The following is a 14,196-nucleotide window of genomic DNA, read 5'->3' on the forward strand; positions in this document are numbered from 1 at the left end:
TGATGTTGAAGCTGAAAATCCAAATCTTTGGCCACCTGATGTGAAGAGCTGACTCATTTTAAAAGACCCTCATGCTGGCAATGATTGAGCGCAGAAGGAGAAGGGGACGACAGAGAATGAGATGGTTGGATGGCATCCCTGACTCAATGGAGATGGGTTTTGGTAGACTCTGGCAGTTGGTGATGGACAGAGAGGCCTGGTATGCTGCAGTTCATGGAATTGCAGATAGTTAGACATGACTGAGCAACTGAACTGACTGAGTGTATGGTCTTCCCTGATGGTTAAGACTATAAAAATCTGCCAGCAATATAGGAGTCCTGGGTTTGATATCTGTGTTGGGAAGATCCCCTGGAGAGGAGAATGGCAACCTCACTCCATTATTTTTTTCTGGAGAATTCCAAGTACAGAGCATACTGGCAGGCTACAGTCCTTGGAGTTGTAGAGTTGGATATGATTGAGCGACTTATACACAAATTTACTGCATGGAAATAAATTAGATAAATCAACAAAAAAAGATGTCAGTGCATATTGAATAATTAGTCCAGCAGATGAGTACTTTTTACAGTAGTCTAAGTTATTTTAAGATAGGAAATAAATTAAGATTGAAGAATAGGAAGCAGTTAGAAAATGGAGGTTTACATCATTGTTCCCAAATGTGTTGCATCATTTGATGAAGTTTATGTCTATAATTTGACTTAATTGGATATTTAAAGAAAGAAACTTGACATAACAAATATATCAATTCTTCCTAAGTTGATTCCAGTCTTAATACTATTCTTACCAAAATTCCAGTAGGAATTTTCATTGGCTTGAAAAAACATTATTTATACACAAAATCTTGGGCCCTAGGATAAAAAATTAAAAGCCTCCCAAAAAATCTTGACAAAGAAGGATAAAATAACAAGGATCACACTATTTGATATTGTCTTATAATAAACCTATAAGATAACATAGTACTGGCAGAGGAGTAGTTGCATATATCAATGGAACAGAATGGAGAACTCAGAAATATACCCACATAAATTTTTAATTTAATTTTAATTTAATGATTTAAAATAATATAATGAAATAGTGGAGATATATCAGTCATACAGTTTCTGGTGCAAGAGACATATATGTACTGTGCTGTGCTGTGCTTAGTCTCTCAGTCGTGTCCGATTCTTTCATGACCCCATGGACAGTAGCCCTTTAGGCTCCACTATCCATGAGATTTCCCAGGCAATAATACTGAAGCTATGACAAACCTAGGCAGTGTATTAGAAAGCAGAGACATTATTTTGCAAACAAAGGCTGTATAGTCAAAGCTGTAGTTTTTCCAGTAGTCGTGTATGGATGTGAGAGTTGGACCACAAAGAAGGCTGAATGACAAACAGTTGATGCTTTTGAACTGTGGTGTTGGAGAAGAATCCTGAGAGTCCCTTGGACTGCAAGGAGATCAGACCAGTAAATCCTAAAGGAAATCTATCCTTAATATTTATTAGAAGGACTCGTGCTGAAGCTGATGCTCCAATACCTTGGCTACCTGATGAAAATAATTGATTCATTGGACTAATTCAATGAATTCAATGATTCATTGATTCATTGAAAAGACTGATGCTGGGAAAGATTGAGGGCAGGAGGAGAAGGGGATGACAGAGGACAAGATGATTGGATGGCATCACTGACTCACTGGACATGAGTTTGAGCAAGCTCTGGGAGATGGCGAAGAACAGGGAAGCCTGGCATACTGCAGTCCATGGGGTCACAGAGTCAGACAGGATTGAGCGACTGACCAACAACAAACGTATAAGCAGAGTGCTACTGAATAACACAGCTGATAATAATGGAAGATCACAGACATGCAGTTACTCTGTTGATCCATCAAATGCAAGTGTCTGTGTTGATTACAGTGTGCATCCACAGGTACAAGCATTACCTATCTAAAGTAGAACTGCCAGCAAGGAGGGAAAATAAGAGGTTTCAAATGTGGAAATGGTTAACAGTTGATCATCAACTCTGGTAGAAGAAGAATTTGCTATAATTCCTTACTGCAATGCTAATGAGTGAGATAATTATCCTTTTTGCATAACCTATACATAATTTAATTGAGCCTAATTCTCCTTTCAAATTCCCAAAGGGAGATCATTCTTGATGTCAAAAAATTTACCCTTGGGAATCTTTCTCTCCTGCTCTGCATAGTTCCTTGATGGTGGGAGAAATTACATCGACTGTACAAATCCTCTTTATTTCCCAAACATCATTTAAAAATATTCAATCAAAAATTATTCTACCAGTTTCTGTTTGAGTATGTTATTCTTCTAGAATTGAGATAGAAAAATTCAAAATTTCTTTAATTTGTTTTAATTTTAAGTGATAAACGAATGCACATTTGTACTCATATGTGCATACACATATACAGAGAAACATGTAAAATATTTTGCCACCATCCATTTTATGAAAGAACTCTAGGGAATAACCAACTTCCTATTTCCTCAGTCTTAATGAATATTAAAAAAAAAATGTTTGTTTATGAAAATCTTCCCCCAGAGATATGCTAGAGTTGGGGTTTCATACCTCCAGGATCTAATGCTTAATGGTCTGAGCTGGAGCTGATGTAATAATAATAAGAATAAAATGCACAATAAATATAATACACTTGAATCATCCTGAAACTACACCCCTCTCCCCTGGCCATAGTCCATGGAAAAATTGTCTTCTAGGATACAGGTCCTTGATGCCAAAACACTGGGCACTGTTGCCCTAGAGGAACAACTCCCACAAGATGTAATATGTGGTTTATGTTTATAGCAGTATTTGACCAGTGTTGTTACCTCTTACTTATAGCTTTATTTATTGATCTTTAAGATATTTGAGTAAGCCTCTGACAGTGACGGGGTGGATTTTTTTTAAGCATATGAATGGTTTGAAGTTCAATTTCTATTCACTTATTTTCATTCCACATTTTTGAAGATATAGATAAATGCAAAAAAGCCCTATAAATTAATTATATGTTCATTTTATGTCTATAGGCATACTAATATTCTTTGCTTTCCAAAAGCTTTGTGTTTGAAAGTGATCCTGAGTTTATCCTTTGGAGAATGCAAATTACTTGGCAATTTATAAATTGGTTCAGAAAAGTTGTCCCACCAACTGTATTTATATGTTTGTTGGCTGGGAAAGTACCTTCCCCCACCGCCTTTTTTTTTTTTTTTATTCTCACTGTGGTAATATGCTCAGTTTATAAAATTTGAAAAGTACAGTACAGTATAAAGAAGCAGCTATTTATTCTAAAATTTGCTCATTGAAAAGGTATTTATTGTCTATATACAATTCTATTTTAATGTATTTTTAAAATTTTTAATGCATTTTATAGGCTACCTTCCATTTCCAGTTATTACAGAATACTGGCTTTAACCTGAATGCCATACAATACATGTTTGAGCCTGTCTAATATCCAAGAATTTGTACCACCTGCTTCATCATTCCTGTGTCACCCCTCGATGAACCCAGTGGTAACCACTAGTTTGGTCTCTATATCTGTAAGTCTCCTTCTTTGTTATATTCAGTAGTTTGTTGTATTTTTTAGATTGAACACGTATATGATATCTTACAGTATTTGTCTTTCTCTTTCTGACTTACTTCACTTAACATAATGCCCTCCAAGTCCATCCAGGTTGCTGCAAATGGCAAATTTTCATTCTCTCTTATGGTTGTCTGATATTCTATTGTTGGAGCAGGAAATGGCAACCCACTATAGTGTTCTTGCCTGGAGAATACCATGGACAGAGGAGCCTGGCAGGCTATAGTCCATGGGGTAGCAATGAGTCGCACATGACTGAACAGGCATGTAGTATTCCATTATATATATGTACCACATCTTCTTTATCCATTCATCTACTGATGGACACTTAGGCTGCTTCTCTATCTTGGCAATTGCAAATAATGCTGCGATGAATTCCAAATAATGCTGCTATGATGGCCTGTTGACTATCTGCATTTCCTCTTTGGAAAAGTGTCTGTTTAGTTCTTCTGCCCATCTTTAATGCATTTTTAGATACAGTACATTTCTAGGAAAAATAATGGTGATGTTAGCCACATTCATTTACTGTGTTACAAGGGGAACTACTTGCCAAAGCGTCTACTCTTTGTGGGAAGCATTTAATAGAGAATGATAATCTTTTCTTTACCTTTTGCTCCCACCCTAAAGAAAGAGTGATTCAACAAAAGCAGTCATGAGAACCTGGTGTACATTGGCTATATTTTCTTTTTTTTTAACTTTTATTATATATTTATTTGACTGCACCAGGTCATATTAATAGTTGTGGTATGTGGGATCTTTACTTGTGGCATGTGGCGTCTATAGCTGTGGTATGTGACATCTAGTTCTTAGTATGTGTCTGTGCGCTCAGTCATGTCTGACTTTTTTGGTCCAATAGACTAACCCACTAGGCTACTCTGTCCATTGAATTTTCCAGGCAAGAATACTGGAGTGCCATTTCTTATTCCAGGATATCTTCCCAACACAGAGATTGAATCTGTGTCTCTTGCATCTCCTGCATTGGCAGGCAGATTTTTTACTACCAGTGCCACTTGGGACTAGGATCAAATCTTGGCCTCCCACATTGGGAGCATGGAGTCTTATCCTCTATACATTCCGTGGAATTCTCCGGGCCAGAATACTGGAGTGGGTAGCTTTTCCCTTCTCCAGGGCATCTTCTCAATCCAGGGATTAAATCCAGGTCTCCCCCATTGCAGGTGGATTCTTTACCAGCTGAGCCACACAAAGGAAGCCCAAGAATACTAGAGTGAGTAGCCTATCCCTTTTCCAGTGGATCTTCCTGACCCAGGAGTTGAACTTGGGTCTCCTTCATTGCAGGTGGATTCTTTAACAACTGAGCTATCAGAGAAGCCCCTTAGCTACTGAACCACCTGGGAAGCCCCGGCTGCATTTTCTTATTAAGCAGGATGAAGATGACACATATAAACTATAATTAATATTTGCCATTGTATATCCAGGCCCAGTAGATAATATAACTTTTTATTCCCATGAAAAAAGTAAATAAGCAAAATTTGATTACCCAAGTTCATCATATTCCAGTCTCTTTACTCATGATTTAGTGACTGTCCATTACTTGGGGAGGAGAAGGGGATGACATGGTTTGATGGGATCACCAACTCAATGAACATTAGTTTGAGTAAACTCCTGGAATTGGTGATGGACAGGGAGGCCTGGAGTGTTGAAGTCCATGGGGTCACTAAGAGTAGAACACGACTGAGTGATTGAACTGAGCTGAACTGAATTACTTGGGAGTATAAGTGGTACATGTTATGAGTGGTAAATGACAAAGAGATCTGAAATTATTAAGGATAGATGGTCAATTGCTTTCTGACATTAAAATCTATGACTTTATTATTTATTGACTGGTATATCTTCTGAATACTCTTAAGGAGGACATTTTGTAATGATGGGAAGATCAATTACGACTCCTAAAACATCATTAAAAATGAACATCAAGTAAAATTTTCTTCAGGGGTTGTATCACATTAAAAAAATTAATAAGCAGAAACCTCAATTAAGTAGTTGTGAGGCTAGAGTGGGAAGCCTTCAAGCCCTGGAATGATAACAGAGTCCAACAGGAAAAAGAAAGTCTTTTCTATTTTACTAGCAACAACTCAGCTGAGAAAAAGCCACGGACTCTTTGTTGTTTACTATATCCTTCTCTTCTTCCTTTCCCCCTCTATAAAAGTGTTCTCCTTTTTCTGTGTTGGGACTTGAATGTGTCTCACCATGATTTCAGACGGAGAAATGCAATTCTTTGCGTGATGCTGAATGCACTTATTTTTGCTAGAGAAATAGCTGTCAGTCTCTTTGTTTCAGGACAACAATGTAAGGTGTACTACTAAAAACCCTTGTTATTAAATTATATTAATGAACTTCATATTATTGGTTATTAAATATTTCAAACATGTTAACATTTTCCCCATTCTTTTCTCTATTATCAAATCCTCTGTGATAAGCTGTCTATATTCAGCTTACCCCAATGACGCATTCTTATCTATGGCATAATTGTGTTGAAGAATGTGATCAAACTGTTAAATTCATTCACCCATTGCTTTTCAAAATGTTTATTTATTTGTACAACATTGGCAAAGTTGCCCATTATTTTAAATTGTCTTTTTCAACAACATTACTACCAGCACTGAAAATTACATTTTAACATATATATGCATATATATACATGTATTCATATGCATGCTTATTTATAAACCTGCTTATTTATATATATATATGGTGTGTGTGTATATATGCTAATTGGAGATACAGAGGTAGGAATTCTTTAAAAAAATTCAGCTATATGCTTTTCTTCTTCTGTGAACCTAGGTTAATCTCTTGGTTATTTATCTTTAGTGGGAAAAAAAAGGAAGGCAGAAGAAAAGGCAGACCACTAGCATGCTAATTACTTTGAGTTGATGAATTCAAGGATATGAGCCTCTGCAGATGAAGCTGCTTGATCAGATTGGTGCAAATATTGGCCATCTAAGGTAGAACTGCCAATAAAATATGTTGACCTGAATGCTGTGTTTTTCCAAACATGTTACAAATGCAGATTTTCTTTTAACAAATATTGTATCTTCCTTTACATACAAATCACATATATTTATCACAGATTTTGAATCTCTTAGTTTTTCTACAGTGGGTGTAATTTTCTCCACTGTATTTAAAAATGTTTACTGCTATTCTAAAAGAGTATGATCAACTGTTGTTTTTGTGTTCTACTAAGACTTATAATTTATTTTAAAAGGTCTTCCCCAGAATTGAAAGAGACACGTGTACTCAAATGTTCATCCCAGCACTGTTTATAATAACCAGGACATGGAAGCAACCTAGATGTCCATCAGCAGATGAATGGATAAGAAACTGTGGTACTATACACAGTGGAATATCACTCAGTAATTAAAAATAATGCATTTGAATCAGTTCTAATGAGGTGGATGAAACTGGATCCTATTATACAGAGTGAAATAAGCCAGAAAGAAAATCACCAACACAGTATACTAATGCATATATATGGAATTTAGAAAGATGATAATGATAACCTTATGTGCGAGACAGCAAAAGAGACACAGATGTATAGAACAGTCTTTTGGACTCTGTGGAAGAGGGTGAGGGTGGGATGATTTGGGAGAATGGCATTAAAACATGTATATTATATATGTGAAAAGATGGATCAGTCCAGATTCGATGCATGATACAGGGTGCTCAGGGCAGGTGCACTGGGATGACCCAGAGGGATGGGATGGGGAGGCAGGTGGGGCGGGGGGGGGGGGTTCTGGATGGGGAACACATATACACCCATGGTGGATTTATGTCAATGTATGGCAAAACCACTACAATATTGTAAAGTAATTAGCCTCCAATTAAAATAAATAAATTTATATTTTAAAAAAAGATCCAGAAGAGCCAAATGGCAGAACGGGACAACACTTTTCAGATGAACTAAAAAGGAAAGGAAAATAATGGAAACTTGAGGACACTGTGGCTATAGGAAATGGTTATTATACACCTATGGAAAGTTCTTGGTAATTGGGAAATGTACAAATATTGTAATTAAATAAATTTTTTGGTATTGAAAAAAATAAAATAAAAGGTTTTAACTTGATCAGAATAGATTTTTAAATGTCTTTCTCATTAAAATAAACAATAAACATTTCTGCCTACTTTTTAAGTATTGATATTAAAAAATGCTCTTTCTGCTCTTCCTTTGATAAGAGTGCAAGAATTAGGACAAAAATGTAACAGAAATATTCTGGCAAATTATGCAGTCTAAATTATACATTCAGTCTATCATACATTTCATGAAACAGAGGTGGAGAAGAATTACTAGTGCTGGGACTGCAAAAAACTTTAATTTAATAAGATGTGACTATGTTCTGAAAATTGTGAAAAGAATACCATATGCTCAACAAATATATATTGAGCACCTACCATGTGAAAATGAAAAAAATTAATCAGTCAATCTATGAAAGAAATGGGAAATTCAGTTCAGTTCAGTCGCTCAGTCATGTCCGACTCTTTGTGACCCCATGAATTACAGCACGCCAGGCCTCCATGTCCATCACCAACTCCTGGAGTTCACTCAGATTCACATCTATCAAGTCAGTGATGTCATCCAGCCATCTCATCCTCTGTTGTCCCCTTCTCCTCCTGCCCCCAATCCATCCCAGCATCAGAGTCTTTTCTAATGAGTCACCTCTTCGCATGAGGTGGCCAAAGTACTGGAGATTCAGCTTCAGTATCATTCCTTCCAAAGAAATCCCAGGGCTGATCTCCTTTAGAATGGACTGGTTGGATCTCCTTGCAGCCCAAGGGACTCTCAAGAGTCTTCTCCAATACCACAGTTCAAAAGCATCAATTCTTTGGCGCTCAGCCTTCTTCACAGTCCAACTCTCACATCCATACATGACCACAGGAAAAACCATAGCCTTGACTAGACAGACCTTTGTTGGCAAAGTAATGTCTCTGCTTTCGAATATGCTATGTAGGTTGGTCAAAACTCTCCTTCCAAGGAGTAAGCGTCTTTTACTTTCATGGCTGCAGTCACCATCTGCAGCGATTTTGGAGCCCAAAAAAATAAAGTCTGACACTGTTTCCCCATCCGTTTCCCATGAAGTGATGGGACCGGATGCCATGATCTTCGTTCTCTGAATGTTGAACTTTAAGCCTACTTTTTCACTCTCCTCTTTCACTTTCATCAAGAGGCTTTTTAGTTTCTCTTCACTTTCTGCCATAAGGGCGGTGTCATCTGCAAATCTGAGGTTATTGACATTTCTCCTGGCAATCTTGATTCCAGCTTGTGTTTCTTCCAGCCCAGCTTTTCTCATGATGTACTCTGCATATAAGTTAAGTAAGCAGGGTGACAATATACAGCCTTGATGTACTCCTTTTCCAATTTGGAACTGGTCTGTTGTTCCATGTCCAGTTCGAACTGTTGCTTCCTGACCCACATACAGATTTCTCAAGAGGCAGGTCAGGTGGTCTGGTATTCCCATCTTTTTCAGAATTTCCCACAGTTTATTGTGATCCACACAATCAAAGGCTTTGGCATAGTCAATAAAGCAGAAATAGATGTTTTTCTGGAATTCTCTTGCTTTTTTGATGATCCAGTGGGTGTTGGCAATTTGATCTCTGGTTCCTCTGCCTTTTCTAAAACCAGCTTGAACATCAGGAAGTTCATGGTTCATGTATTGTTGAAGCCTGGCTTGGAGAATTTTGAGCATTTCTTTACTAGCCTGTGAGATGAGTGTAATTGTGCAGTAGTTTATATTCATTCAAATAGAGAATTATAACCCAGAAGTAGCTTCTCAGAAAGCTCCAAGAACTGTTCCACCCATGAAGAGTTAAAGCATGGTTATATAAATTTTTGAGACTGGCACTGTATATTAAATGGCATGTTACTATCAGTTTACATAATCCAGATCTATGTGTGCAAAGTAAGAAATGAGTCCTTTGTCCCCTTATAAGATTAAAAATTAAAGTTATCTACTTAGGAGTTGCCTTGTTGGTACTGAGACAGTGTTGCATTTTATGACTGAGAGGGTATTTCTGCCACTGGGGAAGTTTTCCAATGTGTAATGCAGAGCAGTAGGGATAGAAGAGGCCAATTATATTCAGTTTTCCTTGACTTGCTTTAGAATATGAATTTTTATTTCATCATATGCATGGAAGGTGGGAGGAGAAGGGGACAAAAGAGGATGAGATGGTTGGATAACATCACCGACTCAATTGACATGAGTTTGGGTAAACTCTGGGAGTTGGTGATGGACAGGGATACCTGGCATGCTGTGGTCCATGGGGTCGCAAAGAGTCAGAAACAACTGAGCAACTGAACTGAACTAAACTGAACTGATGTATCTGGAACTGTTCTAGCTTCTAGGTTTTTAGTAGTTTGCAGAATACTTTGAAAAACCATATGAATCATACAGTTTATAACCTAGGAGTAATTACTAAATCAATTAAAATTAATTTAAACTAATTGTTCAGCTCTTCACCCAGAATTAGAAAGATGTTCTACATTAAAAATTCAAGTGTAAACTCTCAAATGTTCAAAAATAAACAGGATTTAAAATACATTAAATAGAAACATTCTAAAATTATATCTTTGTTTCTGAATAGAATGAAGCTATTTCTGTCAATTACATGAATATACATTTATAAGTGAGTTGTGACAATTTTATCTTAGGTAAATGTAATTTTTGGTGAGATGAAATGTTTTGCCTGTTTCTCTCTTTTGCTTGCTTAGAGATTACAATACAAAACTGAAGAATAAATTATACTGTTGCATTTTATTCATACTATTTTCCATGACCTAATGTGTTTTGAGTGAAATGAAGACATATTTTATATTAGTCAACAAGAAGAAACATCTAAAGCAATTTTCCCTGTGAGGCTAAATTATATTTTTAATTTAGTATTATTTTCTTGTAGATACTTAGCAAATTAAAACACACACACACACACACACACACTTATCTCCATGTTAAAAACACAGAGCCTACAAATAAAAAAAACCCCATGAATGCATATTGTAGGTGAAGGTCAAATATACATGTGAAAAACAATTGAAAAATTCTTAAGATATTTAGTTATAGTAAGCGATACAGTGTGTAAAACAATGTGGCCTACCATCCAGTCCTACAAGGATCAAGTCATTAGCTGCTATAATCCCTGACTGACTGTACACCTTGAAAGGAATTCAAGATGAAAAACATGTTAGGGCATTCTGTTTTGTAAAACTGGTCCCTTAGTTAAATATATTTTGGGAAGAGTTTTAATAAACCTAGATTCTTACATCTTTCCACACATAGAAAAAACATAAATCATTCAGGTATCTGTTCCTTGTGACTCCCATATTCCTTAGCTAAAACAAGGTATATGATTTGCTGGTATCCCCATGGACTACAGCCTGCCAGACTCCTCTGTTCATGGGATTTTCCAGGAAAGAATACTAGGCTGAGTTGTCATTTCCTTTTTCAGGGGATCTTCCTACACCAGGAATCAAACTTGCATCTCTTGCACCTCCTGAATTGGCAGGAGGATTCCTTACCTCTAAGTCACCAAGGAAGCCTTTATATGCGTGTGTGTGTGTGTGTGTGTGTGTGTGTATGTGTGTGTGAAAGTGTTAGTCACTCAGTCATGTTCAACAGTTTGTGTCCCACGGACTATAGCTGTCTAAGATACTCTGTCCATGGATTCTCCAGGCAAGAATACTGAACTGGATATCCATTCCTTTCTCCAAGGGATCTTCCTGACCCAGAGATTGAACCCATTTCTCCTGCAGTGCAAGCAGATTCTTCACCATCTTAGTCACCAGGGAAATATAGGTATAGATATAGATATAGAGGCTTCTACTTCTTTCCCAAATTCTTCAAAACAATTCCTCAGAGCTAAAGAGCTATTTCCCAGACCATAGTTCTCAATAAGTTCTCAGAAGAAAACTAAGACTTGCAGCTTTTACCTTATGCATTTTCTTTCAGTCTACAAGCAAAATTCCTTCAACTCTGTTTGATAAATATATTTGAAAAAAATTAGATACTTTGGTTGCTTCAAATAATAAGTGGTGTATTTCTTTACTGTCTTTCAAAACACAGTATGGACTTTAAAAATAGAAGATATAAAAATTGTGAGTCTGGTTTATTCAGTATTTTACTGAGGATTATAGCCTGGGAGACACTCTAACATAGCTCTGGGAAATTGTTTTGAAGAGATAAGAAGGGGTGATTTTGGTGAAGGAGTTATATGCAAGCAAACACACATCTTGGCAGAAGGATGCCGTTAGTCACACGGAACAGATATCTTAGTTAATGGCCTTAGTGCTTTTCTAAATATGGGAAAATGCAAGAATTGGGGTTCACTAAATTTTCTTCTGAAAATATCAAACTGAAGGCATGTTCTGGCAGTTTTCCCAGAGCACAGAGTGACTCATTCTGATTTCCCAGAATTCCCTTAAGAGTGTGCTGAAGGTCAGCAACTATAGTGGATAACAACTTAATCCTCGTAGAATTGGATGGCAAACAATGCTCTTTACCTGGAAACAGAAGATGTATTCTGTTTTTATGGATGCTAGGAAATGAGGGAAAATATACCTAGTGTGATATTTATTAAGAAATATATAATTAGTTTTTATCCCAGTTTATGGCATAGAGCTCCTAGAACTCTCAGAATTTCCTTGAGTGATGAAAACTATAAGGTGTCTTTTGTTACAATAATGAGATGACTTTAAGAAGGCATTTAATGATGGGGCTGCTTTCCATTGAAGCCAACCATGCTTTCCATTGAAGCCAACAGGGTTGGAACTTTCAATCTCACTTCCTAACCTCCAGGAAAAGAAGAGAGATCTAAATCGAGTTCAGTCACCAATGGCTAATGATTTGGTCAATGATGCCTGTGTAATGAAGTTTCCATAAAATCCCATAAGGGACAGGGTTGGTGCACATGTGGAGATCTGAGAAGAGTGTCTGGCTGGGAGAGGGCATGGAAGCTCCACTCCATTTCCCTATGCCTTGTCCTGTGCATCTCTTCCATGTGGTATTTCCTGAGTTATTGTTTTATAATAAACTGGTGATCTAGGAAGTGAAATGTTTCTATGAGTTCTGTGAGTTGTTCTAGCTTTGGAATCTCTGATTTATAAATAGTCATTTGGAAGTACCTCTGGAGAAGGAAATGGAAACCCATTCCTGTATTCTTGCCTGGAAAATCCCATGGACAGAGTAGCCTGTTGGGCTATAGTCATGGGGTTGGATGTGACTGAGTGATTCAGCCCATATGACTGAGAACAGTCAGAAATACAGTCAGTAACCTGGACTTGAGATTGGAGTATAGAATGGGGGATGGGGGACAATAGTCTTCTAGGCCTGGGCCTTTAACCTGTGAGATCTGACACAGTCCCCTGGTAGATGGTGTTAGAAATGAGATGATTGTAGGACATTGAGCTAGTGTCTGAGAATTGCTTGGTGGTGTGGGGAAGAACCCACACACATTACAAATTGATCCCAGAACTTACTAATGTCAAAGGATAGGAAAGATAGAATGGAGAAAAGAGGAAAATGGTGACTCAAAGAATAGAAACACATGGATTTGGAACCAGAGATCTAATTAAATAAGGAAGAAACTCTGCAAATAGTATATCTACTCTTAAGGAGGCTCCATTGTGGGGGTTTTTTTTTTGTTTGTTTTTTGTTTTTTTGGTCTCTATTCTATCTACCAGAGGTCAGGTGACAAAAATAATACAATTTACTAACAAGTTTGATATATTTGGGGCTTCCCAGCTGACTCAGTCGGAGAAGGCAATGGCATCCCACTCCAGTATTCTTGCCTGGAAAATCCCATGGATGGAGGAGCCTGGTAGGCTGCAGTCCAAGGGGTTGCTAAGAGTCGGACACGACTAAGTAACTTCACTTCCACTTTTCACTTTCATGCATTGGAGAAGGAAATGGCAACCCCCTCCAGTGTTCTTGCCTGGAGAATCCCAGGGATGGGGGAGCCTGGTGGGCTGCCGTCTATGGGGTTGCACAGAGTCGGACACGACTGAAGCGACTTAGCAGTAGCAGCAGGTGGCTCAGTGGTAAAGAATCTGCCTGCAGTGCAGAGACATGGCTTCAATCCCTATGTTGGGAAGACCCATGGAAAAAGAAATGGCAATCCACTCCAGTATTGTTGCCTGGGGAATCCCGTGGACAGAGGAACCTGGTAGGCTACAGTCCATGGTATCCCAAAAGTGCTGAACATGACTTGGTGACTAAAACAACAACAACACTGATGTCTTTTATTTAAGAGAAGCCAATCCACAGATTGATGAGTACAATGGCTCACAAGCAGTGGAGCACTGTTCATGAGGGAATTTGAACAAGAGCTAATTTTCTGGCATTAGAAGAGGCACCTAAAAACAGGGCATGATTGACTAAGGAGGTGAGGGTTTCCTTATGAGGCCAGCAGGTACAATATTCTAGGGTAAGATAAGCCAGATAAAGCTGAGTTGGAGGGTAGTGTATGCTAAGATTCCTTGGCATGTTTCCTGTACATGCTGAGTGATTTAGGTTTAGATCTGTAATGTAGACAGATTATTAGGGTAACCTCTATGTTGTGGATCCCAATATACAAATTAACTTTGTCACCTGACAATGCCTATAATTTCTACCCCAAGGGAAAATTTCAGTGAC

The 14,196-nt window shown here is 37.7% G+C and overlaps 1 long non-coding RNA gene across 1 annotated transcript in view; it reads left to right on the forward strand.

Annotated features, from left to right (window-relative positions):
• The window catches only part of LOC132345454 (uncharacterized), a 76,727-nt gene extending 70,184 nt beyond the window's left edge, over positions 1 to 6,543 (forward strand). The window contains exons 2-4 of the long non-coding RNA XR_009494768.1: positions 3,353 to 3,518; positions 4,735 to 4,784; positions 6,389 to 6,543. This is a non-coding gene — a long non-coding RNA (uncharacterized lncRNA). The remainder of the gene's footprint in view (positions 1 to 3,352; positions 3,519 to 4,734; positions 4,785 to 6,388) is intronic.
• The last annotated feature ends 7,653 nt before the right edge of the window (positions 6,544 to 14,196 follow it).

Source organism: Bos taurus, chromosome 1 (assembly GCF_002263795.3).
Source record: "Bos taurus isolate L1 Dominette 01449 registration number 42190680 breed Hereford chromosome 1, ARS-UCD2.0, whole genome shotgun sequence".
Taxonomy (NCBI): domain Eukaryota; kingdom Metazoa; phylum Chordata; class Mammalia; order Artiodactyla; family Bovidae; genus Bos; species Bos taurus.